We start from the raw sequence: 25,162 nt of genomic DNA, 5'->3' as shown, positions 1-25,162 counted from the left end.
CCTGGGTAAAAGGGAATAAAATTTCAGTTAGATAGAGATCTATCTATGATACAGTGACTGTACAACACAGTGATTGTACAACACAGTGACTTTAGTTGATAACAATGTATTGTATTCTTGAAAATCATTAGGAGTAGATTTTTAGGGCTCCTATCACAAAAACTAAGGATGTGAGGTAACTTATGTTAATTAGGTTGTTTAGCCATTCCACAATGGATATACATTTCAAAACACTGTGGACTACGTGAAAAATAAATACAATTTTCATCAACTAAAATAATTAATTTTTACAAATAAGGCCATTAGAGTGATCCTTAATCCAATCTGACTAGTATCCTTATGAGAGACGGAAATGTGGATGCAAAAAGGGACACTAAGGACACATGCACAGAGGAAACAGCATGGGAGGACACAGGGGAAAGGCCATCTGCAAGCCGAGGAGAGCAGCCTCAGGAGAAGCCAAACCCATCAGCACCTTGATCTTGAACTTCCTGCCTCTGGAGATGTGAGAAAATACATTTATGTGTTTAAACTACCCAGACTGTAGTATATAGTTATGACAGTCCTAGCAAACTAATATAATTATTAATCAGATTATTAATACAAATATCACTATTATTATATCCTACCAATACAACATGAAAGGCAAAACAATGTAACAATAAAGTACATACACTGTGAAATGAAACTGACTGGGTTCCATCCAATCTCAGCCCTACCCTTTATTAGCTATGGGACCTATGTCAGCCTCCCAGCCATGTGCACATGCATGTACACACACACACACACACACACACACGTCACTTACAATGCTGCTGGTATATAGGCTATGACTCACTTAAATTCCTTGCTCCCAACTTCCCCTAACCTAACAGAGTGGTCTTAAAACCCAGATTTTTACTTAGGATTGTCTTGGCTATATGGGCTCTTTTGTGGTTCCATATGAAATTTAAAGTAGTTCTTCTAAGTATGTGAAGAAAGTCAATGGTAGCTTGATGGGAGCAGCATTAAATCTATAAATTACTTTGGGCAGTACAGCCATTTTCATGATATTGATTCTTCCTATCCATGAACATGGAATGTTTTTCCATTTGTTTGTGTCCTTTATTTCCTTGAGCATTGGTTTGTAGTTCTCCTTGAAGAGGTCCTTCACATCCCTTGTAAGTTGTATTCCTAGATATTTTATTCTCTTTGTAGCAACTGTGAATGGGAGCTCACTCATGATTTGGCTATTATTGGTGTACAGGAATGAGTGATTTTTGCACATTGATTTTTGCATCCTGAGACTTGGCTGAAGTTGCTTATCAGCTTAAGAAGCTTTTGAGCTGAGACGATGGGGTTTTCTGGATGTAGGATCATGTCATCTGAAAACAGAGACGATTTGACTTCATCTCTATTTGAATGCTCTTTATTTCTTTCTCTTGCCTGACTGCCCTAGGCAGAATTTACAGTACTATGTTGAATAGGAGTGGTGAGAGAGGGCATCCTTGTCTTGTGCTGGTTTTCAAAGGGAAGCCTTCCAGCTTTTGCCCTTTAAGTATGATATTGGCTGTGGGTTTGTCATATATGGCTCTTATTATTTGGAGGTATGTTTCTTCAATACTCAGCTTATTGAGAGTTGTTAACATGAAGGGATGTTGAACTCTATTGAAAGCCTTTTCTGCATCTATTGAGATAATCATGTGGTTTTTGTCGTTGGTTCTGTTTATGTGATGAATTATGTTTATTGATTCCTGTATGTTGAACCAGCCTTGCATCCGGGATGAAGCCAACTTGATCGCGATGAATAAGTTTTTGATGTGCTGCTGGATACGTATATTTCAGAACTTGTTATTGTTCTATTCAGGGATTTGACTTCTTCCTGATTTAGTCTTGGGAGGGTGTATGTGTCCAGGAATTTATCCATTTCTTCTAGATTCTCTAGTTTATTTGCATGGAAGTGTTTCTAGTATTCTCTGATAGTAGTTTGTATGTCTGTGGGATCAGTGGTGGTATCCCCTTTATCATTTTTTATTGTGTCTATTTGATTCTTCTCTCTTTTCTTCTTTATTAGTCTGGCTAGCAGTCCATTTTGTTAATCTTTTCAAAAAACCAGCTCCTAAATTCATTAATTTTTTGAAGGGTTTTCGTGTCTGTATCTCCTTCAGTTCTGCTCTGATCTGTTATTTCTTGTCTTCTGACTTCAAACTATACTACAAGACTACAGTAACCAAAACAGCATGGTACTGATACCAAAACAGATATATAGACAAATGGAACAGAACAGAGGACTCAGAAATAATGCCACACATCTACAACCATCTGATCTTTGACAAACCTGACAAAAACAAGCAATGGGGAAAGGATTCCCTATTCAATAAATGATGTTGAGAAAACTGGCCAGCCATATGCAGAAAACTGAAACTGGTCCCCTTCCTTACATCTTACACAAAAATTAACTCAAGATGGATTAAAGATTTAAATGTAAGACCTAAAACCATAACAACCCTAGAAGAAGATCTAGGCAATACTCTTCAGGATATAGGCATGGGCAAAGACTTCATGACTAACTAAACACCAAAAGCAATGGCAACAAAAGCCACAATTGACAAATGGGATCTAATTAAACTAAAGACCTTCTGCACAGCAAAAAGAAACTATCATCAGAGTGAACAGGCAACCTACAGAATGGGAAAACATTTTTGCAATCTGTCCATCTGACAAAGGGCTAATATCCAGAGTCTACGAGGCACTTAAACAAATTTACAAGAAAAAACAACCCCATCGAAAAGTGGGCGAAGGACATGAACCGACACTTCTTGAAAGAAGACATTTATGCAGCCAACAAACATATGAATAAAAACTTATCATCACCGGTCATTAGAGAAATGCAAATCAAAACCACAATGAGATACCATCTCATGCCAGTAAGAATGGTGATCATCAAAATGTCAGGAAAAAGCAGATGCTGGAGAGGATGTGGAGAAATAGGAACATTTTACACTGTTGGTGGGAGTGTAAGTTAGTTCAACCATTGTGGAAGATAGTGTGGTGATTCCCCTAGGATCTAGAACCAGAAATACCATTTGACTCAGCAATCCCATTACTGGGTATATACCCAAAGGATTATAAATCATTCTACTGTAAAGACACATGCAAATGTATGTTTACCGGGGCACTACTCACAATAGCAAAGACTTGGAACCAACCCAGATGCCCATCAATGATAGACTGGATAAAGAAAATGTGGCACATATACACCATGGAATACTATGTAGCCATAAAAAAGGATGAGTTCACGTCTGTTGCGGGGACATGGATGAAGCTGGAAACCATCATTTTCAGCAAACTAACACGGGAACAGAAAACCAAACACCACATGTTCTCACTCACAAGTGGGAGTTGAACAAAGAGAACACACGAATATAGGGAGGGGAACATCAAACACTGGGGCCTGTCGGGGGTGGGAGGTTAAGGGAGGGATAGCATTAGGAGAAATACCTAATATAGGTGACAGGTTGATGGGTGCAGCAAACCACCATGGCACATGTATACCTATATAACAAACCAGCACATTCTGCACATGTATCCCAGAAGTTTAGTAACAATAATTTTTAAAAACCAGATTTGATCTGGTTTCCACTGTCCTCAGGATTAAACACAAAACCTTTAAACATATCATACTGAGCCCTTCACAACTGGATTCCTACTTATCTTTGCACTCTGATAAATTGCAATCTTGCCCCACAAATCTCCCCATGAATAATACATTGCAGCCACAACCAACTTAATTCCTCCAACAGACTATAAGACTATATCTCCCTATTCCTGGCTTTTATCTGTTTTCTTTGCTCCCCTCACTCCTCTATGAAAATCCTTTACTAGGGTCTCATTACATTCAAGGGGAAACCAAAATCCAAGATAGGCCATGGCCAGGACCTCACTAATTGAAATTTGCCATCAATACCCAGATTGCCCAAAACTGAGACTTTAGACATTGATTTACATGACAAAGGATGTGTAATACCTAATTATTCTGTCAATCTTTAAGCCAAATAAGGTGACAGAATATATTATAATATCACTACAGCCACTCAGAAGGAAAATCCATGAATTCTAAGTTTAGAGTGAATGATATCCCATTTGTATACCTCTCTTTTCTATTTGTTGTAGGTATAATTGTCAGTGTTTTGTTTTTTTTTTTTTTTTTTTTTTTTTTTTTTTTTTTTTTTTTTTTTTTTAGTGTTAAGTAGTTGTCTACTCGTGTAACTGCAAACAGCAAAGACATGCTTTTCAGAAAACACAAGTCTTGGCATTTTTAAGGAGAGTGCTCCTGCGGTCTCATTATTCTGCCTGTTAATTGACAGGAAAGAACGTCCTAATTGCTTATTAACTCTGACAGTGTCCCCCTAGCCTGGTGGCAAGGTCTAAGAGATACAGAGTGCACAGCAATTGTACAACTGCTGCTCCTCCAGGGGCACAGAGCCTCAGGTTCAAGCAGCTACAAAACAGCAGATGTTTTTATTTTGGTTTTAAAAACTCCTATCTACAATAGAGTAGAATTTGGTGATAGGTTATTTTCTACTCAGAGTAGTAAGATGAACCACACTGCTGATTAAATATTATTTTCTTGGGCCAAAACGTCCTTCACAGCCATTGCATAAGGAAGTCATCCTTGGTTAGATTGAATCTGCCAAAATGACAACTGATTTAAGAGGCACGCAGTGCTCTTTCACTTCCACCCACTCCTGTTGGAACCACCGGCAAGACTATACTGAGCAAAGGCATAAGAGAAACAAGCCATCAACACAGGCCAGTGCCCTGTCAACAATGGCCACTTGGATCCCTTCCTCAGAGCACACAGGGAAATCCAGAAGTCCACTGCACAGGTGCGCCTACAGACCAAGAAGCACTGTTTATGTGCTTTTGTAATATATAAAACTTTAACATAACAATGAGCAAATAATGAAGGCTGCCAATGGGGGAGGAAATGCGGCATAACCTGACAAATGTCACAATCTCAAAGTTAAACTCAAAATAGGCTTTACTGGGCCTGCATTATGTAAGTCAAGGACTTATTTCCCTCCTCTCCAAAAAGCATGCTCTAGACAATAGTAAATTACTTGAGGTTTAAAATTTATTTTTGTCATAGCACAGTGTGCCAAAAGAAGGCCCTTACTAACCCCCAGAGACCCAGCTTATTTAAAGACATAATGAAGAGAGTAGGTGCTGTATATCGATGTCACTTCTAGAGTACACTTATTAAACACTATCTCCTGTAATGTCCATATGCTTGCTACATTTTATTTTAGCATCATGCTAGTCAGAAGCAAGTGGTTCCCTTTTAGACTCATTGAGCTGAAAATTAAAAACTACCGGGCTTTGGGTTGTTCTGGTTTGATCTGTAAAGAATCCCAAATGCAACGATTCAAGAGTCAACTCATATCGTGATTTATTTCACCTGTCTCCTATGACTGCACACTTAGGCCATCTGCAATTTTTCCAAAGCAAACAATTACAGTATAATCAGTTTAATATTTATAGTAATCTTTATAACTTTGCACAATTTGGGCCAGGTATCTATCATAAGGAGATCTTTGGTCCTCTGATTGAGATTCATGAAGATACACAAATACATGACTCTCACATCTGGCTCTCCATAACTAAGTAAAACAGGATTATAGTTTTCAATCACTGGAGAACTGCCATGTGATGACACTAGACCACTTTGAGAGCTATTTGTGACTGTATAATAAATGGAAACCAACATATGACTCTTGGGTTTTCTCACCAGCAACACAACACAATATAATGGATGGGAGAATGTGTATAACTGTGAGTAAGATTGTTTAAGAGAGGCAGAGCAGACAACAGTGGAAATTCTCATGTGAATAATTACCACTAATAAGTAACTGGAGTAATGGGCAATAGTTCAACATAAAATTGTGATGTCTTAAGGCACACTTAATGCAAGCACATTTATTCTTTTCTATTTCTATTATCATTTCTTTTCTAAAAGGAAAACTATTAAAGACAAATTAAGTTCTATTTAAATTAACAATGCAAATATCCTTAATTCAATATTTATATTAAAAATAAATCTTTTCAAACTTGTATATGCTACAATTTTGGTAGAAACCAATGGCAGCCCAGCAGATTACTTCTGACTGTCTGTAGTAAGCATTTTTTGGGGGTACATGTCCTATGAGTACCCGAGAGGCAGGCTTCTTGTGTAAGGAGGGTGTTCCTTCCCATGCAAATGATTTAACAATTTTTAAATTTTTTTTCCCGGAATTTTTGCTTAAAAAAATCCAAACCAACCAACCAACCAAACAAAAAAAACTTATCAAAACATATATGAACAGGTAAAGACAAAAGTAAGATAATTGTCATTGTTATCTCTATAAATAATGCAGTCTTTTTAATTGAGCAAAGAATTATCAATGGTGTCCAAACATACCTCTGAGTTTTCAGTTTTCTGAATTCAAGATGATCACAACGGCCAGGCATGGTGGCTTCCGCCTGTAATCCCAGCACTTTGGGAGGCTGAGGCGGGTGGATCACAAGGTCAGGCGATCGAGACTATCTCGGCTAACACGGTGAAACCCTGTCTCTACTAAAAATACAAAATATTAGCCAGGCGAGGTGGCGGGCGCCTGTAGTCCCAGTTACTTGGGAGGCTGAGGTAGGAGAATGGCGTGAACCACAGGAAGCGGAGCTTGCAGTGAGCCCAGATCATGTCACTGCACTCCAGCCTGGGTGACAGAGTGAGACAACGCCTCAAAAAAAAAAAAAAAAAAAAAAGATGATCACAACAGCAATCTAACTCCAAGAATACAAACATCCTCCAGCTAAGTGACATGGGTCAATTACATGGTGGGCTACAGACTTACAAGAAAACCATGTTAATCTCTACTTTACCTGACAGTTCAGTAGCAGCCTAGATATACTTTTTCTGAAGAGGCTATAATATTGTATAATGTAAAAAGTGTCCCAACTAGGAATAGAGACATCTGGCCCTCTAATCTGGTATCTACCACTTAGAATGTGACCCTAAAAAAGTCATTAAATTTCTCTGTGCCTCTGCCTCACAATCTAAAACAATGAAAATAATTTAAAATGTTTTATAGGGTTCGGTGTGGGTATGTGAATCTTCCCAGCATAGTCATTACCACCTAATACTCATTAACCTGGAAGGAATTTCACCAGAACTTCCAATATTATGTTGAATAGGAGTGGTGAGAGAGGGCTTCCTTGTCTTGTGCCAGTTTTCAAAGGGAATGCTTCCAGCTTTTGCTCATTCAGTATGATATTGGCTGTGGGTTTGTCATATACGGCTCCTATTATTTGGAGGTATGTCTCTTCAATACCTAGTTTATTGAGAGTTTTTAACATGAAGTGATGTTGAATTTTATTGAAAGCCTTTTCTGCATCTATTGAGATAATCATGTGATTTTTGTCTTCAGTTCTGTTTATGTGATGAATTACATTTATTGATTTGTGAATGTTGAACCAGCCTTGCATCCCCAGATGAAGCCTACTTGATCCCGATGCATAAGCTTTTTGATGTGCTGTTGGATTCGGTTTGCCAGTATTTTGTTCAGGATTTTTGCATTGATGTTCAAAGATACTGGCCTAAAGTTTTCCTTTTTTTGTTGTTATCTCTGCCAGGTTTTGGTATCAGGATGATGCTGGACTCATAGAATGAGTTAGCAAGGAGTCCTTTTTTTTTTCTTTCTGTCTTTCTTTTTTTTGTAATAGTTTCAACAGGAATGGTACCAGCTCTTCTTTGTACCTCTGATAGAAATCAGCTGTGAATCCGTCTGGTCCTGGGCTTTTTATGGTTGGTAGGCTATTTATTACTGCTTCAATTTCAGAACTTGTTATTGGTCTCTTCAGGGATTCAATTTCTTCCTGCTTCAGTCTTGGAAGGGAGTATGCCCACGAATTTATCAATTTCTCCTAGATTTTCTAATTTATGTGCATAGAGGTGTTTATAATACTCTCTGATTGTTGTTTGTACTTCTGTGGGGTCAGTGGCAATATTCCCCTTATCATTTCTGATTCTGTACAGCAAAAGAAACTATCAACAAAGTAAACCAACTACAGAATTGGAGAAAAGTTTTACAAACTATGTATCTGATAAAGGTCTAATATCCAGCATCTATAAGGAACTTAAACAACTTTACTAGAAAAACCCCATTAAGAAGTGGGCAAAGGACATGAAAAGACACTTTTCGAAAGAAGAAATACATGTGGCAAAAAATCTATGAAAAAAAGCTCAACAGAACTGATCATTAGAGAAATGCAAATAAAAACCACGAGATACCATCTCACATCGGTCAGAATGGCTTACTAAAAAGTAAAAAAATAACAGATGCTGGTGAGATTGTAGAGAAAAAGGAATGCTTTTACACTGTTGGTGGGAATATAAATTAGTTCAGCCATTGTGGAAGACACTGTGGTGATTCCTCAAAGACCTAGAAACAGAAATACCATTTGACCCAGCAATCCCATTACTGGGTATACACCCATAGGAATATAAATTATCCTATTATAAAAACACATGCATGTGTATCTTTACTGCAGCACTATTCACAATAGCAAAGACATGGTATCAACCCAAATGCCCATCAATGATAGACTGGATAAAGAAAATGTGGTACATATACACCATGGGATACTATGCAGCCACAAAAAAAAAAAAAACAAAATCATGTCTTTTGCAAGGACATGAGTGAAGCTGGAGGCCATTATCCTTAGCAAACTAATGCAGGAACAGAAAACTTAATACCACATGTTCTCACTTATAAGTAAGAGATAAATGATGAGAACACATGGACACATGGAGACGAATAACGCACAATGGGGCCTATTGGAGGGTGGAGGGCAAGAGGAGGAAGAGGATCAGGAAAAATATCGAATTACTAGGCTTAATACCTGGGTGATGAAATAATCTGTACAACAAACCTCCATGACACACGTTTACCTATTTAACAAACCTGCATTTCCTGCACATGTACCCCTGAACTTAAAATAAAAGTTAAAAAAAAAAAGGAATTAGAAAGGCTCAAATTAAAAGAGAACAAAATTGTATTCACTGAAAATATCAACTACTGAGTTTATAAAACAAAGTCTGGTGTCTGCAACTCAGAAAAGTGGGTACTGTTTTATTTTTTAGTACAGATACATAGTATAAAAACTTGTTCACACCCTCAATTTTTGTTGAATGAGAACATAAGATTGATTGCAATTTTAAAGCTACTGTCTGATGTATCTTTTCCAAATTAATACATTTTAATGAAAATGACAAGAGTTTGTGAATTAGGCCTAAAAAGTAAGTTTTCTTCAATTATATGTGATCTCATTAAATACAGAACATACACATCAAAAACTTCTGAGGCTAAAAATTATATGAATAACTTGAATATCTAAATCACTGTATTATAATCAACTTCATTTTCTGTAAATTCTTTCATAATAGGGAATCATGGTTGCTGAAGTAGAGAATGTCACATATTGATAAGTAAAGCAATTACCTCACTTGAAGTCAAAAGTTACTATATCTCTTTCCGAAATCTAATATATTGCTTAGCTTAACTGAAATAGATCGTTTAAATCGCTTGTCGTTTGGCAGAAAGAAGAATATTTTTACCTTGATAGTGATGAACAAGATTTATTCATTTCTATAGCCTACAGTGCTTAGCTGCCTATAATGCTGACACATATGAAGGGCTCAAATAAGGTTCTGTTGAGAAGCAGAATGAATGATGATACTGAGCAGTATCATGAGTGTGCAAAGAAATATTTCTGAAATCATTAAGATTTGGTAGCCCCAAACGTAGTCTCCATCAGTTGTGGGGGATATGGATAGAATTAATTCACTACAGTTTTGTTTATGCTTTTATTGTTAAATCTTCTCATCAGCATCCAAATAATGACTTTCAATAAATGATTATTATGGGGGGTAGGTGGCAGAGAAAAGATTACATATAAATTAATTCACAGATAACTATTAATGTCAGTTTCCCAAACATTTAAATTCCATGTATCTCTCTCTTTTTTAAAGCAATGGCTGAGCTTTAGTTAATATTTTAAATTATGGAACCTAATTTCATAGATTTGAAAAAGTACAGGTAGATATGAGCACAATCTAAGTACAATCTTATAGCATTGTAAATGCAGATATAAGCACAATCTGTTGTAAAATTTTGCATCTAGACACATTCTCAAATATCAAACTTTTATTCACTGAAATGGAAACCTTCAATACACAGAGCAGCAAGTAAGAATCAGTAATCTAAAGCAAGTGGTTTTTTTTTTGCATTGAAATTGCTTTTAGACCATCTGGCAGATGGTACTTTTTTATTACATAGGAAGTTTTCCTGGGGGAGAACACACCAAATTACTTTAAAAAAAAAAAAAGAAGTGGTCACACAGAATTAGTCGTACATCTCTGTCCTGGCTGTAATGCTTCTGCTATGCCAAGCAAGGCAGCAGTGAAAATTTGCATACATTAAAAATTGCCAATTGCATTATGCCTGCACTGGGCCAATAAAGGCTCATATAATCACGCAACTGAATAAGGTACTACCAACTAATACATGTGTTTATCAAGTTAGATCTGCTTTGTATAGCTGTTTGAATGTATCTTTCAGAGATCTTTCATCTGTAAGCCCTGAGACTTACATGTCAAAAACTCACCAACATTCCTGACATCTCCCCAAATTCCCATCTCTTTTTAGCTATGTTCTCCTCAGAATAATGGAACTGGAAGAGACTTGGAAGCATACCCAATTCAATTCCTTCATTATAAAAAACATAAAAATAAAACTGAGATCTGATCAGATTCAGTGACTCACAGCACAAATAAAGTTAGTTAATGGTTATGCTAGGAATGAAACTCAGGTCACTGAAATTCCCATCATTTTTTCTTTGTAACACACCATAAAAGATAAAAAGAACATGAACATAATTTATCCAATTTTTCACAAAAATTTCCATACAATAAGGCAAACGTTAATTTTACATACCTTGATGTTGCACCAGAAAAAAGAAAAATGTACAACTTAATTAAATAAATTATCTCCCTTTTTTTTTTTAACTTAAAGTGTATCTCAATTGGTTCCTATGAATAGATGATGCTTATAAACAGGATTCAAGGGATCATTAAATGTTCTCTTAACAAAGCACTACATATTAATTTGAAATCTAAATTTTTTTTCTAATATGGCTTCCCCAATTTTTACATCTAGAGACTAAGAAACAAAGCAGCAATCAGTTTCATTCTCTAGCCAAGACTTTTGTAGTATATGCCACCATAGTTTCAAATATGCTATGCAGCAACCCCAACTGTGTAGTGCAGGGTTGGGGGTGACAATTCTGCTTGATTTTTTCACAAGACAGCCAAAGTGTGATTGTTGCCATTTGCCTTTCAGAAGAATCTAAGAAAAGAAGCACAAGTTACTCCACATGTCAGTAAGGATTTCCGGCTTCAACCAGTACCCATGCTGCACGCTGGCAGACAGAAATTGAAAAGGACAGAGCTTTGTACCTAGCACCAGGTTAACCTGTTGGCAGGCTATTTAAAAAAAAAGAAAGAAAGAAAAAGGCACAAATTATACATGGAGGGATGTGGGGGAGGGGGAGAAAAAATGCAATGGGCTAATGTTCCTAGTTGGCATCTGCCTTTTGACTCAAAGAAAAAGATGGCTCCTTTCCAAAATTTTTCTATTATTGTGGTATCAGCTGCCTCTTGGACTCGTTTATAAAAGCTGAGACTGCCAACAGAACAAGATAAGATTTCTGTTAGTAGTAGTAAATGTTCAAGCCCCTAGAAATAATAGAAATTTCGATGTTTTTTCTACAAAGGCAACTTAGGCATGATTATTCGGGGCATGATCTTTAGGACTTGTAATTATGGCCAGATACTATTATGACATACGATAATAGCAAATTCTGAGGTTAGCTGCTACCTTGATTTTTTTATTTACCCTTACAATTTATTTAACTAAGAGAAAAGTTTGAGAGGACAGTCATGCATCACTTAACCACAGGGATATGTTCTGAAAAATGTATCATTAGGCCATCTTGCCATTGTGCGGTCATTATCAAGTGTAGTTACACAAACCTACCTACAGGGCACGTGTAGGCTACACGGTATAGCCTATTACTCCTAGGCTACGAACCTCTATAGCATGTTTCTGTGGTGAATACCATAAACGAGTGTAACGCAATGGTATTTGTGTATCTGAACATAGCAAAGGTACAGTGAAAAGATAGTTTTATAATGTTATGGGACCACTGTCACATATGTGGTCTGTTGCTGGGCGAAACATTATGTAATGCATGACTATAAAGAGTACTGGATGTTTCTCTGGGGTACTGGCATTCTTTCTACCAAATGAGCTTGTTAGTGGGTCTTTTCAAAACTCAGTATTATTGCTAACTATTACATTAACTCCTTAGTCTAAAACCTTGGAATCCAAGAGAGAGTTATTTACCCAGACTTTTAAAAAGAAACTATAGTTCTATCTATTTCATGATGGAAAAATCCTCTTTATGTAAGAAAACAAAATCTGGTAAACAGTATGCAAGGAATGATGATTCAAACCCCAATGAAGAATAAGGAATGCTCCTAGCTTCCTCTTGGGATGTAGAAAGCTGGAAAGGGCATCACTCTCATCCTTACAAAAAACATAAATGCTACATAATCCACAAATTAACTTTTTTAAAAAATTGGGCAGCCTCCCAAGCTAGAGTAGACTCAGAGAGACTACCTAATAACTTTTCTTGAACCCATCAAAGACCTGAAGACCAACCAACTAAACAAATGTAAATCTAAAATGATACATGAGCACTTGCTCACCTAGGACAGACTCTGCTGGTCACCAGTGAAAAAATTTCGGCCAAATTGTGAGATTGGTAAAGGCTGACTGTAAGCAAGCAAGGGAACCCAGAATCCCCAGGGGGCTATGATATAAGGAAATTCATACCCACTTTCTATTCAGGCTCTTCTCAGAACCTCATCTGGTCTCACAAGAAAGACTGGTGAGAGTCCAGAGAAAGGATCCTTTGTCATTATGGTACAGTGGGAAAAGAACAGCACACACTCCAGGAAATGTATGAAAGGCTGCCCAGATCCTTCTCCCCTAGAGACCCTATGGAATAATACCTTAAATAAGAGCAAAAACCACTGACAGGGTTTGGATGTGTCCCCACCCAAATCTCATCTTGAATTGTCATCCCCATAATCCCCACGTGGAGGTAATTAGATCACAGGGGCGGTTTCCTCCATGCTGTTCTCATGACAGTGAGTTCTCACGAGATCTGATGGTTTTATAAGCCTCTGGCATTTCCCCTGCTTACACTTACTCCGTCCTGCCACCCTGCAAAGAAGGTGCCTGCTTCTCCTTTGCCTTCCACCATGATTAAGCTTCTTGAGGCCTCCCCAGCAATATGGAACTGTGAGTCAATAAAACCTCTTTCCTTTATAAATTACTCTGTCTCAGGTATTTCTTCATAGCGGTGTGAGAACGGACTAGTAGAACCACCATTTCCCTTGGGGAGCTAGTGAAAACATATGGCAACTTTAAGAAGGGAAAAGGAAGAAAAACAAAACATACCCTCTAAATCTGGGGGAGGGGCAAGAACACTGAGGAGGCCATACTGCCACACCCAGGGGCACAGTAACTGCCTAAGACTAAGGCTTAATCAGGACACACCCATAACTTGCCTCTCATCACCAGACTACAAAGCATGGAGCAACAAGGAATTGCAGTATACCACCGGGAGAGGGACAAGGGAGTGGAAGGAGAACGTATCCGAGTCACAGCACAAAAGGAGGACCTGAAACTAAAGTTCAAGCAGGCACCAAGAAAAACCCTCTGATAAATCAGGCCCATCCTAAAAATAAGGTAATGGTAAAGGAATTACCATTTTTTTTGATGTGTCCAGAGTAACTATTGCAACAAAAGGTATTCAAAGTATTCAATATTACTCATAATTATCCCACGTAATTCAAAATACTCACAGTATTCAATAAAACAAGTAGACAATCAGTAGGGATATAGAAGACCTGGAAAACACTATCTGCTAAGTTCATCTAAATAACACTTAAATAGAACATTCTATCCAACAGCAGCAGAATACACATTCTTTTCAGGTGCAGATGGCATTTTAACCAGGATGAAGTGTAATACAGCACAACCAGGTGAGAGTTATCCTGGGAATGCAAGCCTGCTTTGACTTTGAAAATCAAAGTAATACAGTATGCTAATAAAAAAGAAAAAGTATATAATCATCTCAACAGATAGAGAAAATATTTTTAAAACAGTAAACCTCATCCTACAAAAAAAAATCAAATACTTAGGTATAAATCTAAGAAAACATATGGAGGAGCTGTATGTTCAAAACTATAAAACACTGGTCAAAGAAATCAAAGAAGACTTAAGTACATGGAGAAATATACCATATTCATGGATTGAAAAACTCGTTGTTAAGATGTTAATGTTGTTAAGATGTTAATTTTCCCCAAACTGATCTATAAAGTCAAAATCTTGGTAGGATTTTTTTCAGTAGATATCAACAAGCTTCTTCTGAAATTCATGCAGAAAGGCAAAAGATCTAGAATACCCAAAGCAATTTTGAAAAAGAACTAAGAGGATCCATGGTAGATACCAGGACTGATTATACAGCAAAAGAAATCAAACCATGTAGTATTGGTGAAGGATAGATTTCTACATAGATCAATGAAAAAAAAAACAGAGAGTCCAGAAATAGATTTTCAATTTTTTTTTTATTTCAATAGCTTTAGGGGTACAGGTAATTTTTAGTTACATGGATGAACTGTATAGTGGTGAAGTCTGAGATTTTACTGCACTCCTCACCTGAGTAGTGTACATTGTATCCAATATGTAGGCTTTTTAATCTCTTACCATTTCCCCTTCTGAGTCTCAAAAGTCTGTTATACAACTCTGTATGTCTTTGCATACTCATAGTTTAGCTCCCACTTATAAGTGAGAACATATGGTATTTGGTTTTCTATTCCTGAGTTATTCATACTTAGAATATTGGCCTCCAGCAGCTCCATCCAAGTTGCTGCAAAAGATATTATTTCATTCTTTTTATGGCTGAGTAGCATTCTGTGGTGTATATATATATCACATTTTCTTTACTCATTGGTTGATGGACACTTGTTTCCATATCTTTGCAACTGTTAACTATGCTGCAATAAACAAACACATGCAGGTGTGCATAATGACTTCTTTTGATACAATAACTTCTTTTCCTTTGAGTAGATAATTAGTAGTGGGATTGCTGAATCAAATGGAAGATCTACATTTAGTTCTTTGAAAAATCTCCATACTGTTTTCCATAGAGGTAACTACTTTACATTCCTACCATCAGTGTATAAGCATTCCTTTTCCCCACATCCACGCCAACACTTATTGTTTTTTGACTTTTTAGTAATGGTCACTCCAGTTGGGGTAAGGTAGACTCTCATATTGTGGTTTGAATTTGCATTTCCCTGAAGATTACTGATGTTAAGCATTTTTTTCATATGTTTCTTGGTCACTTGTATATATTCTTTTGAGGAATGTCTTATTCATGTCACTTGCCCAGTTTTTGATGGGCTTTTTTTTTTCTTGTTGATTTGTTTGAATTCATTGTAGATTCTGAATATTAGTCCTTTGTCAGATACATAATTTGCAAATATTTCCTCCCATTCTGTGGGTTGTATGTTTACTCTGATAATTATTTCTTTTGCCATGCAGAAACTTCTTAATTTAACTGGCTCCCATTTATTTATTTTTGTTTTTGTTGCATTTGCTTTGGGGTTCTTAGTCATAAATTCTTTGCCTAGGCCAATGTCCAGAAGAGTTTTTCGTAGGTTTTCTTCTAGAAATTTTATGGTTTCAGTCTTAAAGTCTCTAATTCATCTTAATTTTTTATATGGTGAGAGACAGGGATACCGTTTCATTCTTCTGCATATGGCTAAGTTTTCCCAGCTCCATTTATTTAACAGGGTGTCCATTCTCCAATTAATGTTTTAAGTTTTGTTGAAGATCAGCTGGTTTTAAGTATTTGGCTTTATTTCTGGGTTCTCTATTCTGTTCCACTGGTCTTTGTATCTACTTTTATATCAGTACCATGCTGTTTTGGTTACTACAGCCTTGTAGTGTAATTTTAAGTCAAGTAATGTGATGCCTCTGGATTTGTTTTTTTTTTTTTTGCTTAGGATTGCTTTGGCTATTCAGGCTCATTTTTGGTTCCATACGAATTTTAGGGTTTTTTTTTTTCCATTTCTGTGAAAAACAGTGTTAGTATCTTGATAGGAATGACACTGAATATGTCGATTGCTTTAGGTATTATGGTCATTTTCATGATATTGATTCTTCCAATACTTGAACATGGGACATACATTTGTTTGTATTATCTATGATTTCTTTGAGCAGTATTTTATAGTTTTCCTTGTAGAGATCTTTCACCTCCTTTGTTAAGTTTATTCCCAGTTTTTGTTTTGTTTTGTTTGTTTGTTTGCAGCTATCATAAAAGGGGTTGAGTTCTTGATTTGATTCTCAGCTTAGTGGCCGTTGGTGTACAGCAGTGCTACTGATTTGTATATATTAGTTTTGTAACCTGAGACTTTACTGAATTCATTTATAAAATCTAGAAAGTCTTTTGGAGTCATCTTTTGGGTTTTCTAAGTATACAATCATATCATCAGCAGAGACATTTTGACTCCCTTCCAATTTGAAAGTCCTTTCTTTCTCTTGCCTGACTGCTCTAGCTAGGACTTCCAGTAATGTGTTGAATAGAATGGTCAAAGCGGGCATCCTTGTCTTGTTCCAGTTCTTAGAGGGAATTCTCTTCGCCTTTTCTCCCATTCAGTATGATGCTGGCTCTAAGTCTGTCATAGACAGCTTTTATTTTGTGGAGGTATGTTCCTTTAATTCCTAGTTTGTTGACATTTTTTATCATAAAGGGATGCTGGACTTTAGCAAATGCTTTTTATGCATCTATTGAGATGATCATATGGTTGTTTTTAATTCTGTTTGTGTGATGAATCACATTTATTGACTTGTGTATGCTGAACCATCCCTGCAACCCAGGGATGACACTCATTTATTCATGGTAAATTATTGTTTGGATGTGCTGTTAGGTTCAGTTTGCTAATATTTTGTGGTGAGTTTTTGCATCTACATTCATCAGAGATATTTGTCTGCATTTTTCTTCTTTTGTTATGTCATTTCCTGGCTTTGGTATCATGGTGATACTGGCTTCATAGAATGAGTTAGGGAGGATTCCCTCTTTCTCAGTCTTTTGGAATAGTTTCAGTAGGACTGCTACCAATTCTTTGAGAGTCTGGTAGAATTTGGCTGTGAACCTGTCTGGCAATGGGCTTTTTTTGTTGGCAATTTAAAAAATTATGGATTCAATCTCACTGGTTGTTATTGGTCTGTTCAGGATTTCTATTTCTTGCTGATTAAAGCTAAGAGGGTTGTCTGCTTCCAGGGATTTATCCATTTCCTCCATATTTTCTAGTTTGTATGCATAGAGGTGTTCACAGTAATCACAAATGGTCTTCTGTATTTCTGTGATGATGGTTGTAATGTCTCCATTTTAATTTCTAATTCAGCTTATTTGAATCGTCTCTCTTCTTTTCATGGTTACGATAGCCAATGGTCTATGATTTTGTTTATCTTTTCAAAGAGCCAACTTTTTGTTTCATTGATCTTTTTGTTGTTGTTGTTGTTGCAATTTCTTTAAATTCTGCTCTGATCTTTGTTATTTCTTTTCTTCTTCTACCTTTAGGTTTAGTTGGTTCTCATTTCTCTACTTCCCTGAGGTGTGACATTAGGTTGTCAATTTGTGATCTTTCAGACTTTCTGATGTAGGCATTTAGCCCTATAAAGTTTCCTCTTAGCCACTGCTTTTGCTGTATCCCAGAGGTTTTGATATCTTGTGTCACTATTATCATTCATCTTGAAGAATTATTTAATTTCCATCTTGATATCATTGTTAACTTAAAAATCATAAAGGAGCAGATTTGCTTAATTTCCATGTATTTATATGGTTGTGAGGATTCCTTTTAGATTTGATTTCTAGTTTTACTCTCCAATGGTCTGAGAAGATACCTGATTTCAATTTTTTTACATTTTCAGAAATAGACATAAACATATTCAATTGTTGCTTGAAAAAAGTACAAAGGCAATTCATTGGAGAACTGATAGTCGTTTTGACAAATGGTGCTGAAATACTTCGAAGTTCACAAGCAAGAAATGAACTTTGGCTCATACCTCACATCTTATATAAAACTCACTCAAAATGGGCTATATATCTAAATGTAAATTTTAAGACAGTGGAACTCCTAAAAGAAAATGTAGCAGAAAATGTCCATCAGTGACAGACTGGATTAAGAAAATGTGGCACATATACACCATGGAATACTATGCAGCCGTAAAAAAGGATGAGTTTGTGTCCCTTGTAGGGACATGGATGCAGCTGGAAACCATTATTCTCAGCAAACTATCGCAATAACAGAAAACCAAACACTGCATGTTCTCAGTCATAGGTGGGAATTGAACAATGAAATCACTTGGACACAGGAAGGGGAACATCACACACTGAGTCCTATTGTGGAGAGGAGGGGGAGGGATAGCATTAGGAGATATACCTAATGTAAATGACGAGTTAATGGGTGCAGCACACCAACATGGCACATGTATACATATGTAACAAACCTGCACGTTGTGCACATGTACCCTAGAACTTAAAGTATAATAATAATAATAATAAAAAAGAAAATGTAGCAGAAAATCATGGTCTTGGGTTAGGTCAAAAGATTCTTAGATACGACACTAAAAGCTTGACACATTGATAAATTTGCTTCATCAAAATTATAAACTTTTGTGCCATGAAAGATACTTTTAAGAGAATGGGGGGGAAAAGCCACAGACTCAGGGAAAATATTTGCAAATCACGTATCTTATGGAGCACTTTTATTCAGAATATATAAAGAATTCCCAAAATTCAATCATAAGAAAACAAACAATCCAATTAAAAGTACACAAAATAATGGAACAGAAACTTCAGCAAAGAAGATACACAGGTAGCCGATAAACAGAAACATCATTAGTCATTAGAGAAATATAAATGAAAACTACAATCTGACACCTATTAGAATGGCTAAGACAAAAACAACTGAAAATACCAATGCTGGGAGAACCAAGAGCAACTGGAACTCTCATATACTGCCCGCAGGAATGAAAATTGGTACAAACACGTAGGAACACAGGCAGATTCTTATAAAGTTAAACATAAATTTACCATATGTAATCCAGCAACCCTACTCCTAGGTGACATGAAAACTTATATTCACACAAATTCCTGTATGTAAATTTTTATAGCAGCTTTATTCATAAATGTCAAACCTGGGATCAACCCAAATGTCCTTCAATTGGTGAAAGGATTAAAAGAAAAACAAAAACAAAAAACAAACTTCTGATATATCTATGCACTAGAGTATGATTCAACCATAAAAGAGAAAAAAAATTATCAATATACTTAAAGGGATGAATCACAAATAAACTTTGCTAAGTGAAAGAAGTCTGACCCCTCAAAGCTAAATATTGTGTGATTTCATTTATATGACATACTGGAAAAAACAAAGTTAAGGAGATGGAGAAGAGAACAGTGCTTGTTGAGGATCAAGGGTCAGGGGAGGTTGACTGCAAAGGGAGAGTGATGGGTAATTTTCTGGAGTGATACAACTGTGCTGTATCTAGATTGTTATGATAAACCACTCTATGCTTCCGACAAAGCTCACATAAGTGTACACCACAAGGAGTAAATTTTACTATAAATTTTAAAGAAATAAAAATATTAACAAGGAACCCAAAGAAATAACTGATAGGTGATCAGTTATTATACAGAAGTGCATAATACACGACTAATATTTAGTCTTGTAAAAAAATCAACAAAGACTACAAAAAGCATTACTTGAAAGGTTTTCAAGTAATTTTTAGGAAACAGGATATTCATATGGCGACATAGTATCGCCTCATGTGGAACACGCAAAGAGCAAAGGGAAAAATTTACCTTTGCAACAGAGATTTGTCAGTCACTTTCTGAAACTAGTAACCAAGTATTAGTGGGATGGCTTGACACTGTGTATCTCCTGACCTGATGCAATCTGAAGAACACAGCATTACCTATGACATTTTCTTGCTAACAATGTGTAACCCAAATCCAATTAATCAAGTCCTCAAATGTAAGTGCCAATATACACAAATGCAGAGAACTATTTAAATACACCATGAAGAAATAAGAAACACGTACCACTCAATGAGACTGGTGTCCTGAAAAATTAAATCATACAAAGGGCATGGTATGGTTTTTATATTAAAAAGAAATAATCAAATGCAACATCAGAACCTTGAAAACCCGACTATAAAAGATACTCTTTGAGAAAATTAGAAAATTTCGTATTTGGACTAAATGTTAGGTGTTATTAGGGGATTCCTGCTAATATCCTTTGATGTGGCCATGATGTTTAGATAAGTAGCACAATTGCCCTTAGTTTTAAAAGACACACATTGAAGGATTTAGAGACCAAGTAACAGGATGTCTCCAAACCTGTCAGAGGGTTCAGCCCAAACAATTCTGGTTTCTCTCTTCTATCCTCCTTCCCTCTCCTCCTCTTCCCTTTCAACCCTCTCAAACACATATACACATAAACACACAAACTCTACATTCAAATAGATTTGAGAAATACTGCAAACCATACCTCCTTGAATATCCACAGTGACACTAGTATACTACTTATGATTCTAATTAGCTCTGCAATTAAGAAACCAATTAATTACATATTTTCCAAGCTTATTTGACCACAGAATTTTATTTTGAATGAATGTTTTGAACAGCACATGAAACTAGTTTCAAGGAAACAGATCTAAAAATACTCCTTAAGTGAATTATGCAGTAACTGGCAATGGCAAAGGAAGCAGCTTTATAAAAATTTATATTAATTTGAATTTTATTTTCCTTCGAAACCATTGTAATTGTCTAAGTGTAAGAATCAAGTAGACATTTGTCAAAAGCCTTTTTCATTTTTTTCCCTATGGAAACATATTTGGTTTGAATTGGCTTATTTCATAAATTTCTGGCCATATGGTACATACTATTTTGTGCCTTACTTTTTTTCATTCAGCAATTATGTTGTAATCATATTTTCATGCCACTAAATTTTCCAAAAATGTTTTTAATAGATGCCTAATATTTCCATTTTGCAATGAAATCATACCGATTTCACCCTTGCACACATGGTTGTGCAAATTTCAATGTATTTAAGTATTTGTTTTTAAATTTAATTAGGGAATAAGTAACTTATAAACAAATATTGGACCATCTCTCTATTATTTCCTCAGGCTAGATTCTTAGTCAAGAAATCACTTAAGGTAAGCCTCTTGATTATACATTTCCATATTAATCCATAAAACAAAATGAGATCCTGTCATTTGCAACAACGTAGATGGAACTGGAGGTCACTGTGTTAAGTGAAATAAGCCAGGCACAGAAAGACAAACTTGGCATGCTCTTATTTATTTGTGGGAGCTATAAAATTAAAATGAAATCATGGAGATAGAGATGAAATGACGGTTACCAGATGCTGGGGTGGAGGATAAGCAGAAATGAAGACGGTTAATGGGTACAAAAAATAATTAGAATGAGTAAGATCTAGTATTTAATAGCACAACAGGGTGACTACAGTCAACTCTTTTTTTTTTACATTTAAATTTTTACATTTAAAAATAACTAAAAGAGTAGAACTGGATTGTTTGTAATACAAAGAAAGGACAAATGCTTGAGGTGATGGATACTCCATTTACCCTGATGTATTATACATTGCATGCCTGTATCAAAATTCTCATGTACCCCATAAATACATACACCTGCTACATACCCACAAAAATTAAAAATAAAAATAAAAAATAAATGTGGTGAGACAAACAAACTAAGTAACTCTCTGCTAATATACAGCAAATTATTTTTAGATGCACACTGGTCACTTAGAAGTCTTTGGGTTATATGTTAAAATTGTTTTCAATTTTCCTAATAGGAGTTAGTATTAATTACTTCATTGGATGAGTTCTTTACATACTGATTATATTAATTCTTTGTTAAAGTTTTTATTGATCTATCTTTCACAATTTTTTCATTACTTTTCTGCTTAGAAAGTCCTATATTCAAAAATCATCAATTATTAAATTTCATGATTTTCTTTTTAAAATTATTTATTTTTATATTTCATTCACTGCAATTCAAAATGCTAAACAAGGCCACTCTGTTTCAGATGTACTAAGTGGCCGTTTGAGAGACAAACAAGTTCTATGTACTTGTATGATTTTTCATGAATGGAAAGAAGAGACTGCTTTAAATTCTGAAAACACATGTGTAGGAGGAAGGGAAAAAAAGGGGGAAAAACCTATGACTTTGTTAAAATAAAAGGTCAGATAGCAAAAATAATTCAGCACAAACTCTGGATCATTTAGTCCTAGCAGTCTTATACTGTGAGGAGTTTTAGAACTTAACTCCATACTTACAAAGTAGAAACTAGATTTTTTCAGACCAAGCAACTAGTTAGAGGTAGAAATACCTCTAACCTTTGCCTTCAAAATAACCCCAGAAATACTCTTCTCACCAAGCAAGTCTTATAGCATCTGATGTGTAAAAACCTTTTTTTTTTTTTTAAGTAAAAATGATTAATTTCTTAACTTCACTGAAATGTTTTAAGGATAAGAAAAAACAAAATAATTTAAAATAGGGGTAGTAAAAATTTTATGTTGTTTCTATTTCTGTTCAGTACACTCTCTTGAGTTATTTTTACAAGAAGTTTTTTTAGAATGAGATTTAAATTTATGAAAAATCAACACTACTATCAGATGACTTTCTGAAATCTGTCAAGGTAGCCTGTTTTTTTTTTGCCTGTTAGTATATATTTCAATACCATTTATTGTTAAGCAGGAAAAATTAATATTAATGACTTATATTAATTTAATAATAAACACATTCTTTTCTAAGGAAACATCTCAAAAATCTACTCCAACTTCCTTCTGACTCCCAAAATGTAAGACCCTTCCTTTGTACCTAGATTCAAGTCTCTAAAATTGCTCTAAAATCATCAAGGTCATCAGAGGATGCTTTCCTCTACAGATCTTCCATGCTCATGTCTCTGAGCCCAAATTATTGAAGGAAGTCATTATTTTCTCTCTCTTTCTAAAAAAAACACCCATACTACTAGTACTAACTTCCTGTATAGTTACTTATGGGGGCATATAGCAACACTTTAGAAATAAAACTACAAAAAGTAAGCTTGCCCTCTTGCGTTTCCTTTCTCTTACTACATTTAACACAGGAGGTTTTCTATGTCTCACATTCAAATATTCTCACCCGGGCTACCTAATTTTTCCCTCTGATTTTTCATCACTTTTTATGAAGGTTTGCTACTTTAGAATACACATTTTCTTAGCTGAAGGTAATAATCGGACGATGTCCCCCAAATATAAGTCCAAATCTTTCCTTTAATGCTGTGTTCTTTGGCTCTTGGGACTTTATCTGAAGTCAGCCTAGATGGGGATAGAGATAGGCTGTATGAAGTCCACGCTGAGAAGTTTTGCACTGCCCTACGTGTCCCGTAGTATTTCATGGATAGCCCAGTGGTGATTAAACCTCTGTGTGCACAGGAATAACCATCAGAATTTGTTAAAATACAGACTGTGGGCCCTTACCCCAGATTTCAGGATTCCATGGCTAAGGCATGCTTTTGAATGATTGTGATACTGGCAGTTCACTGACTACATGTGATACAGTGATTTCAAAAATGGCTACAGTTCTCCACCTCTCCCTCTATCCACAACCATTGCACGTGCCTTTGCTGTTCCTCCAAGAGGTGGAGACTATCTCCCTATCCCATGAATCTGAGCTAGTCTTGTTACCTGCTTCAGCAACTGTATACAGAATACAGTGGAAATGACACTGTGCCAGCATAAGACTTGTTGATTTCTGCACTCTCCTGTAAACCTTATGCTGTGGCCTGGTGAATGAGCCCAGGCTAGCCTGCTGGATGAGGAATGAGGCATGGCATACCACCACCATCAGTCAGGCAGGCATGTAGAGGAAGCCACCCTAGAGCAGCCAGACCCCAGCAGACCACTGCAGACACCTTAGCTCGCTAGCTAAAATCAGCTAAGCCTGGCCCAGCTGCTTCACATACTCACAAGCAAGAATAAACGTTTACTGTTGAAATCCATGAGTCTCAGGGTGATTCTTTACACAGTGATAGATTACTGATATATCATCACAGTTCTGAAACTCTTCACCTGAGAAACACAGATGCCTTCCTCTCCACTTCCCCTGCCACCTTCGTAATTTAGGCTTTCCTTTCTTGTCCAGGTTACTACAATATAGTCTTCCAACTTGTCTCCCTGCTTGTTGTCATTCCCCACCTCCACGCACACTGTTGCTGCTAAGACTGTATTCCCTAAAGTCAGAAATTATATTGTTATAATTTATGTACTCTCATCATCTGGCATAATGCTTGGTACCCGACGGGTGCTCAGTCTTGTTTGCAGAATGACTGCTACTACCAGATTCTTATAACAGAGCTCTGACCACATCAGTCTACATGTAGACCTCTATTGGCATTTATACCACATACTAAATCCACTTTCCATTTGGCCTATTTAACTCTAGAACCCCTGTGATCCAGCCCCAGCCTAGCTTGCCAATCTTCTTCCCTTTCTTCTCTTATTATCCATTCAAAAGTGAGGGCTGGCGGAACATGACCCTAACTTCTATGCCGATACTCAGACTTCTACAGAGAATGCCCGTCCACAGCTCTTCAAGTTCTACACATCCTTGAAGGTCCAACTCAAACGCTATCTCCTCTGTGAAAATCTGGTATTTCTAGGTATGACAAAGCTCACCATCTTCTCCCTTCCTCTAGCACTTAGCTTGAGCCTCTCTTAGTCACCTGATACTAGGGTTACCTGTGTGGTATCACATCTAGTAGGCATATGCCCAAACACAGATGGTTAACTTTTTGAGGGTAGGTTCCACCTTTTACCACAGTGTTCCCTATTGTACCTACCACTGTACATGAAACATAAAACTTTAACAA

At 36.3% G+C, this 25,162-nt stretch overlaps 1 protein-coding gene across 11 annotated transcripts in view; it reads right to left on the bottom strand.

Moving 5' to 3' along the window:
• Positions 1-25,162, bottom strand: part of RHBDD1 (rhomboid domain containing 1) — a 202,319-nt gene that overhangs the window by 95,570 nt on the left and 81,587 nt on the right. The window lies entirely within an intron of this gene.

This window comes from Piliocolobus tephrosceles, chromosome 11 (assembly GCF_002776525.5).
Source record: "Piliocolobus tephrosceles isolate RC106 chromosome 11, ASM277652v3, whole genome shotgun sequence".
NCBI classification, from domain to species: Eukaryota; Metazoa; Chordata; class Mammalia; order Primates; family Cercopithecidae; genus Piliocolobus; species Piliocolobus tephrosceles.
Note: the sequence above shows the minus strand (reverse complement) of the source record. Positions and strands in the feature narration are given on the sequence as shown.